Genomic DNA, 10000 nt, shown 5'->3' on the forward strand with positions numbered 1-10000 from the left:
AATGGCATTGCATTATTTGGATGACTGGTTATAAGATTGTTTAATAATAATAATAATAATAATAATAATAATAATAAATAATAATAATAACAAATTTATTTCTGTGCTCCATAAATTCCAGTTATCAATTTCCTGACCCCGTCTTCCCAAATCAAGACTTTTCTCTGGACCAAATTTCTTCAATGTGGTTTTAAATGACTGTTTTGACCACCCAAGGACACCTTAAGACTCACTATATTAGGTAGAGGAGTAGGAATGATTTTATTGTTAATTCCTTCTGTTTGCTACTAATCAGATTTCTTGTCAAAACTGAACTGCTGACTGTTTAAATTAGGGGGTTTCTTCATTCAAATATACATTATTTTTGTATATTCATTTTCATCCAGTCTCATTAAACTTCTTAAAATTTATTTTCTCATTTCATACAGTTTATTTTTTCCCATTTCCTCAGCCACATTCATTGAAAGATTCGTAAGTTTATGCTTCAAATGACCCATGAAATAAATGTATATGTATCTTTACTGTTTACAGAAAAGAGATAATATTGCGCTCTGCATACAAAGTTACTTTATACACAAAGGAATACAAATAATTAAAGATTATAAACGCTCGTATAATTTAAGTGCCCTGCATACTGGCCAAATGTGTTTATTACCCTGAATGTAAGCCGGAAAAAATTTGGTATTGTATGCTAGTTTTTATTTTTTTAAATACCGCGATGCATCAGCTGTAGTATTAAAAAAAAAGTTGTCAATAATAAAGTAATTAAGGTAATTTATATTAGTAGCAATAGTACTTTACTTTACACAATGCTTTGTATCCTGTGCATATATAAATTACAGCCTAAAGTAACGTTTCTCTCTCTCTCTCTCTCTCTCTCTCTCTCTCTCTCTCTCTCTCTCTCTCTCTCTCTCTCTCTCTTTGCCCTTAAATAACAGCGAGGTATCAGTTGTAGTATTTGAAAAAAAAAAAAGAAGTAGTCAATAGCAAAGTATTTAAAGTAATTTGTATTAGTAGTCAGGGCCAGCTCTGCTCATAGGCCAAACAGCCGGTTGCCTAGGGCGCCAAATTACAGAGGGGGAGCCAAATTACAGATTAGAAATAAATAAATAAAATAAAATAAACGTTAAAAAATAAATAAATAAAAATATATGTATGACAAACATGGAACACACCCTTTACACTTAGGCTACTTGACACGTTTTCTCCTCTTTAGCTGAAAAGGTTGGTTCATACCGCTTCTGCATTTGCACTGCTGTCTGGTATGACATTCTAACAAAAGTTCAGAATGTTAATAAACGTCTGCAGTCAGTAAGCATGCTCATGGATGTAGCTGAGGACCTACTGAAAAAAATTGAGGTCTCCCTAGCCAGCTACAGAAATACTGGCTTTGTTGATAACCAATCAACTGCAAAATTAATGTGCTAGGAGATAAATGTGGTTGCTACCCTAAAGCAGAAGAGACTCTGAACTATCAAAAGACAGTTTTCAATTTCACATTAAAGTAACAACAAAAACGAAAAATCACAACACTTACATTAAGTACGTCTCTGCTTAGCAATGTGCGAATTTTCATCAAGTGAAGAGAGAGAGAGGGAAAAGAAATACTCGCGCGTCTTCACGTGTTTTCACACACACTAGCGGTCAAAATACTGCAATTACTGCACATTATATCCCTGTTTATACCCTGCCCAAAGCATTCTTCAAGAAATACTAGTCTTGCGGGTGACGCTCGCATCCCAGCAACATCTACACTGCTGACCCCCAGAAAATCCTATTCTGAGATGCCAACATTAAATTATGTCTCTTCGGAAGCGTATACATGCCTAATTATCCAATTATCTAACTATCTAACACCTTCTAACTCCCCTAACTACCTTATACCGCTACCCCCAAAACTGTAAGGCCCCGTCCACACGGTCGAGCTTTGCTCTGCGAACTTGGCTCGGTGTGACGTCAGAAACGGAGAAACGGCGAGCAAAACTTCGTATAGGGCTTTCCTAACGTTTATCGAAGTATCGAGGCTTTGCCTGCAGCAGCAGGGCTGTTCACTGACGGAAATATTTCTGGTAAATGGATAAAGACGTCACTTACTGAAAAGTTTCCGTAAAGCGCAATTTCATGTCAAACCTTCACAAATAAATAAATAAAGGAAAATAAACAAGAGTTTCCAGTTATTTTACCCTTCATAATGAATACGTCAGGTAAGTATGACTTATGGGAACTTTGAAAAACAAATATATTAACACCCTTTATTGCAATGCTACGGAAATCTGTCAGTCTAGTCCATTATGCTTGGAAATCCTAGTGCTGTACTGTAGTGGTCGGTAGCTGCATCCTGTTGACAGAAATAATAATGTTGCATGTACAGTAGTCGAGCTTCAGCTGAAATACTCTGCCTCATGGTAGTATCTTGTTTCCTGATATATGGTTCCATTTTAGATAAGAGTTTCTAAAAGTTGTTAGGGTCCATTCTCATATAGTTGATGAAATCTGATTCATAGCCATGTATGTCTCAGTTCCCGCAAAATCATCAAATGACTTCCTATGTCTGCTCTTCTTTGTAGCCACTCTTTGCACCACGTCCTTTTCTGCCTTGTCGCTTTTATCTTTGCACACATTGCTACGACAATACACAGCGTGATTTTCTTCTTGGGTCTTTTACGATCCATATTGTAGTACATATTCGGTCCTGTGTCAGTCACTGCCAGCAGGCTCTCACTAACCAACCAGCGTCGTTCGGACAGCAGCATAAATGCGTGCGACAGGCTTAGCCTGCAAAGCGGCAAAGTTTAGCCGAGCAGAGCTCGACCGTGTGGACGGTGGACGGGGCCTAATAGGCCGATCCTGAAGCCTATACTTTATTTAAGTCTCCGTTTTAAGAACAGAGGTTGGTATCTCGCTTTTCCCGAGATATTGTGTGATAGCGTGAGCCGACATCATAAGTTATTCCTTTCCCTAAATAAATTCTAAGGACTACTGGAATGAGATACTAGGTACAAAACTAAACCTTTATTACAAAAAATAACGAAAATAACTTCAAAAAAATTACGAAGAATGAAATCGATTTGATTCAACATAACTATGAAAATCTTCTAAGGAAACAAGGTCCAAATCATAGTCACCCAATAATTTAAGGATATACAGAAATAATTCATCTGTCATTCAAATCATAAAAATGTCAATGAATACACTCAGGTCAATTCATCATTAAATGTCACACCACTCCCTTCCTTGAAGAGGAACGTGAAGGAGGGAGGAAGGAATACCTGTAAAAGAACAAGCGTTATATTAAAAACCAGAAAATGCAAAAATTGCAGAAACACAAGATTTCACTGCCACAGGGGTAACGTCTGTGCCCATAGTTCTGAAAGAAAAGTTTAAAATGTTTATGAGTGGTACTCACTTCACCATTGTCCTCTGGAGAGACAGTTTCAGTCTGGGGGTTTTTCTCTGTCTCCCGACCACACACTCAAAATACGGTTCTCATTGTCCCACTCATTCCATGAAGAGCACGCATTATATGGGATTTGTCAACGCACATATGAACATACTCCATGACATCGTTCGAGGTCAAAGTACGGATATATATATATATATATATATATATATATATATATATATATATATATATATATATATATATATATATATATATATATAATATATACAGTATATACAATATATATATATATATATATATATATATATATATATATATATATATATATATATATATATATATATATATATATATATTTTACAGTATATACATATATATATTTTTTACAATTTGCCTGGGTTTATGGTATTTTTACAGGCCAGCAACGGAAACTTTATTTAATTGGCCTTGGAGTTCTGACTTGCGTAAAGGGAAATCGTAAAAAACAAAGAACAGGGGATGATTTTAGCAGCTGAAGGCTCTACTTCATAAGGAAATGTTATGTAAACACTTGAGATAAATTAAGGAATTATATTTACAAAAGAAAGCATTAGAAGGGAAAATGGGTAAGTAAATTGTTAAAGGGCTTGCAACACCTGAAGATCCTTCTATTGGAGTCTTGACTAAGGGCAAGGCACAGTCCAAGATGAGTCCACTGTGAATAGGGCCCTCTGCAAGAGAGATTTACACATTACACGCCAGTAAAGGAACAATATAACACAGAATATGACTCGAGTCTGCACTGAGGGTGCCAAGGACTCGAGGAATGAATGACCACTTTACACTTGAACACAGGACATTGGAAATAGCACTGGATAAACTGACACAAGGACAGAGGTGAAATACTGGCACCCCAATAACTTTCTAAAGGTCAAACTGTCGTGACTGAAAAGTCTTTACTCGCACTTTACCTTAAGGGAAGCGGGTCTCTGGCGAAGGATGACGAGGGACGATCACACGTATGGCGATGCACACTGTCACTCGAGGATGACTGTGGTCTGGAGTCAGACATGGGGGGGAATGAAGGTCTCTCAGGAAATGTTTCACTTGCCCGCGTGTATGGCTAACAGCCCAACTAACTCCCATACAACTACGACTGCTACCGTACTTCTACCGCCTTTTAGATCTCCTGTCCTTCCCCTTTAAGGCCTCGGCCGTGTGTCGTGGCCGCATGCAAACTTCTGCCGATAACTGGGGCCGTGTGTAAACGATTTGTCATTTGCCAGGTGTTCGGCCATCAGGTTGCCTCTTCCTAGGTATCCTGCAAAAGAAAAGACAATTCAGCAGCTTAATCTGCCTTCAGAAGGTTGTTTTAAGCAGCTTAGTTGGGCTAAGCTGCTTAAGGGACAGCACCCAGCCTCCTCTCATCTTTGCCCCTTTTTAACCGGGCCATCTCAATATCTGTTTCAGGTAAAGAGAGGGACAGATCGAAATGTTGATAACTTTAATTGTTTTGATATCTAGGTCCACTAGGACCGGCCATACAGCGATGATTCTACTCAATAACTAAATGCAAATTAAGGGTTGTCTGTAAAGACTTCTTATATTATAATATATATATATATTTATATATATATAAATATATATATATATATATATATATATATATATATATATATATATATATATATATATATATATATATATGTATGTATGTGTATGGCAGAATATACAGCATAGGGCACCAGAAGGAGACGTCCTGAAGCATTTCATCATTTATTTGACAACGTTTCGAGGCCAAGCCTCATCATCAGGCTTAAACATACAAACATTAAATACTGTAAAATCGACTCAACTAATTAATTATAAAAGTTAATTTATTTAAAAAGAAACTAAAAACTAAAAGGGAAATGCTAAGTACCTCTCAAGGAATGGGGCGAAGACGAGTGACAGTCACAAGATACGTAGAGTAAAGCTCATGCCAAGAAGAGAGGGGTGGAGGTCCTTTGACCATTTGACTCTGGAACTACTTGTTTAATAAAAAGTTATTCATAGATCGCAAGCTGTTGAGGAGAAGAGGCCCCAGTAAGAATTTTGAATTGCTCATATTGGGTGTTAAATTTACATTTATAGGCATGATTCCGAATATTAGAGTATTTTGGAGACGTCAATCGAACTCCAGTGCGATAACTCACACCCCTGTGGCAATCAATGCGAACTTTGAGGAGCCTACGAGAGGATCCAACATATTTTCCCTGATTACATCGGGAACAGTAAATAAATAGACCGCAACAGGGGATCAAGTTTGTCTTTATATTTGAAGATAGACCAGATTGTCAGGGGATTTGTCGTTATTAGTTGGCATTATAGGGCAGGGGCATGTTGTATTGGTTATTTAATTTTGTTAAAGAAAGAATCATTTTGAATAAAAGGAAGGCTGGCATAAAATGGTTTCCTAGGAGCAGTAGGGAAGTTAACTTTGGGTATAATTCTACTATTAATGAATTTATTCAAATGTTTAAAACACACTTTGGAAAATAATTGTCTAAAAAATATTTTTGTAAAAACATAACTTCCTTATGAAAATCTGCCCAGCTCGACGTTAAAGTAAAGGCCCTGTGAAAGAGGATACTAAGAGACTTTAATTTAAAATTAAAACAACTATTGAAATTAGTACCTAAGCCAGTAAATGTCCTTTTCCTAAAAAAAGATGTAAAGAACCCTTCGGTGTTACATGAAATCTCAATACCTAAAAAAGCCAATCTATTTTCCTTTTCATAATCAATAGTAGATTTTATGTTACGATGAGCATTATTGGCAAACTGTAGGAAAGCATCTGCTTGATATTTGTTTCTGAATAAAATGAAGGTATCGTCCATGTAACGACTGTAATAGAGTGGGTGACAGGCCAGAGGGCAATTGTCCAGCAATTGCTGCTCTAGGTAACACAAAAAATATTAGCAAAGACTGGGCCCAAATTACTGCCCATTGCCATTCCGTCAATTTGAGAATAGGCATTCCCATTAAAAACAAAGGCAGTGCTCTGCACTGCCAGGTATAGCAATTTTCTAAAATTATCTAAACTAAATCCATGAAATAGAATATCCTCATCAGTAAAAATCTTACTTAAAATAACCTGGATAGTTTCTTCCACAGGGGCGTTGGTAAATAAAGACTCAACATCCAAACTTACCATAAAAAGGTCAGAATCTTGAGCCAGTATTTTTTTTCCTTAAACTCTTGTGGATTTCTTACCGTATAGTTATTAAAAGAAAACTCATTTAGAAGAAGTACTAAAAATTTTGCTAGTTTATAAGTAGGGGTATCATATGATGTTAAAATTGGTCTGATGGAAACCCCATCTTTGTGGACTTTTGGCAACCCATATAAAACTCCATAGGAACCACCAGTACTTAATAAAGATTGATATATGTCATTTGAGATAATTTTTTCATCTAATAAAGACTTCAAAATCCTGTTAATTTTGTCTTCATTTCTAAAAATAGTAGAGAAGTCAGGTTTACCCAGATATCTAAATTCATTCTTACCATTTAAAATGTTTTCTACCTCATCTCAAATGATATACATATAATATATATATATATATATATATATATATATATATATATATATATATATATATATATATATATACATATATTTATTTTTTAAGTTCTTGCCTGGCCTTCTTACTGTATTCCTTGTTCAGGGATCCAATCTGGAGTCTAGCTCTTGAACAGGGGGTGGGGGGGCCTTACTAATACACCTTCAAAATCTGACTGCGATTGCTAGGTCAGGCAGGAACCTTAATAGAAAAAAACAGTTGGGCTGAGGGCCGTACTTCAACAAGGGACTTGCAGATAAGTACTTAGATTTACTTAAAATGGAATATATTTACAATTAAACACGTCATTCAGAAGACTGGGGAATGATAGGCAGATCCAACAGGGGCTGCCACGTGGTTAGTTATGCTGCCACTGTTAAAAAGTTGAGTAGTCTATGATTATTCCTCTTGAAAGGGATACTGAAGAATTTATTAAGGTGGCCTTTTCACTGCGAGAAGCACAAGACAAGTCGATGTTTCCACAGTCAATGTACCATCTGCAATTTGATAACGCCAGCGGTTACACAACGATAATTATAACGATCTCGGGAGAATCGAGCGTTGCACAAAGGGTGCCAAGATAACTCGATTCTGGTATGATACACTTGCATTAAAATCCACACTGAGATAAGGGAGTCAGGTCTTTGTGATAAATCGCACTTCAGAAAAGAAAATGAGAGTGCAGTTGGAGATTAAAGATACATGACTGTTGAAAAAACCTCTAGTCAGGACGTTACCTTATAATGGAGCAATGGAGGGGTCTCGTCGAATTTCACCAGTTCTGGAGGATGCGTTTAATGGGAAAATGCACAGGTAATGCGACTGGGTGGTCGAAAGGTGACCACGTGGAGGGGTCAGCTGATGGGGTGTTCTAAGGTTGCCGATCACTGTTTCTCATCTTATATGACTTCGGGTCCTTATTATCCTGCTCCTCCCAGAGATCACTGTGATTGCAAGGTGGCGGTTCCATCACCTCGTTTTCTATGTTTGTCAGTTGTTATGGGGAACTCAACTTTTCTGGTGGATTTTCGGGAGGCTTCGTCTCCGTTCGCCTTTTATCTGAAAAGAGGTAATTCAAGCAGTCACCAGGTCTTTAGAAAAGATAAACAGATGCACCAAAAAGGGAGCATGGAAAGAAATTTACATAGTGACTGAGTTTCTCACGCCCTTCTCAGTTAGGTATCAGTGCGAAATTACGTTATTTTTGGGGCAAAGCAGGGTACATATATATATATATATATATATATATATATATATATATATATATATATATATATATATATATATATATATATATATATATATATAAATTATATATATATATATATATATATATATATATATATATATATATATATATAATATATATTATATATATGTTATATATAATAATATATTATTTATATATATATATATATATATATATATATAATACATATATATATATAATATATATTATATATTTGCATATATTATAAATATATTATATATATATGTGTATATATGTTATATATATATGTTAATGACCCTATCCCCAGGTCAAATAGGATCATATTCTATTGCTGTGTCTGTTTTAAGAACAGCATCAGTCATCTTACTTTCCTAGAACTTTCTGGTGGCGATGGCTCATCCTGGGTCAGCAAATTCCTTCTCCCTCAGCAACTCCTCTCTCTAAATCTATCTTTACTCAAAGGCCTACTGGAATTAAAAACTGATATACAAAACTAGACTTTATTTGGAAATTTAACAAAAGTAATTCAGCAAAAGCTACGATCATGAAATGGAGTGAATTCCACCCCCTATAAATGGAAATCGTTACGAGAGGAAATTCTGATTCACAAACATTCAGATTAATGATTCCAGGCAAACCAGCACTAGTGACTAACACCCTGGTCACCAAACAAAGTGAAAAGGTCATAATTATTCTAGACCACAATAAATGTCATATAGTATGTAAAGAATAAACACCACTTCCAAAATATTCGTCCTCACAAGACGAGCCCAGAATTCCTGTTAAAAGAAAAATATCATATATTAAAACCTGAAATGGTGTAATAAGATATCAATATTCAAAATGGAAAAGTGTACTGTGGAGAATAGAACAGGAAAATGCATAATGGAGACACAACTGGGTATTTCTACATAGTGTCTGGAAAACATATAAGTGTTCATGAGTTATGGTACTAGCTTCTGTGGCGACAAATAACAGATTTTCCAGTGGCGGTCCTTCAACACTACACCACCAACAAATCATACCCAGTCTCAAAATGAAGTTCCCCCGGAAGCGTCTGTTCCTCTGATAATATACCATTAGAGTGCAACACACATACGCACTCAAACTGTCTCCTAGCCCTTAAATCCTGACCATGGTCACGAAAGCACAAATGCCTGCGTCAGATACCTCGCTGTATCTAACCGTGTAAACCTCCAACGTCAACACAATTGCACCTGGAATGGATGTACCTCTGACAGGCCAGCACAAAGATCGTCCAAGCCGTAATATATATATATATATATATATATATATATATATATATATATATATATATATATATATATATATATATATATATATATATATATATATATATATATATATATATATATATATATATATATATGTATATTGGGTGTTTCGAGATTAGAGCCCCCTCCACAGAACATATGGAAAGGTTATGAAGTTTTCTGCTATAGCCTATCTCCAAGTACATTATTTTAAGTTTCTATTAAGCTATTTTTCATTTTACATTTCTTGTATTTCCAGACTGAGTGACGGAGTTAGATATAGCCATGGCTAATGACTCGGAGGAAATCAGATGCATTGACCGAATCCAGGCTATAACCTTCAGAGAGGCCAGGGATGCTGGTGCATCCTTCATTTCACGTTCCTGAACAGCTAAATACATTAAAAGAGATGAATCCTTTGTTAAAAGAAACTGGAACAAAAATCCATATGACTGTCATTGCGAAAAGAGTGAGAATCTTGGAAGGCCTGAAGTCCTTTCTCAAGAGTC

The sequence above is a fragment of the Macrobrachium rosenbergii genome, chromosome 31, assembly GCF_040412425.1.
Source record: "Macrobrachium rosenbergii isolate ZJJX-2024 chromosome 31, ASM4041242v1, whole genome shotgun sequence".
NCBI lineage: Eukaryota > Metazoa > Arthropoda > Malacostraca > Decapoda > Palaemonidae > Macrobrachium > Macrobrachium rosenbergii.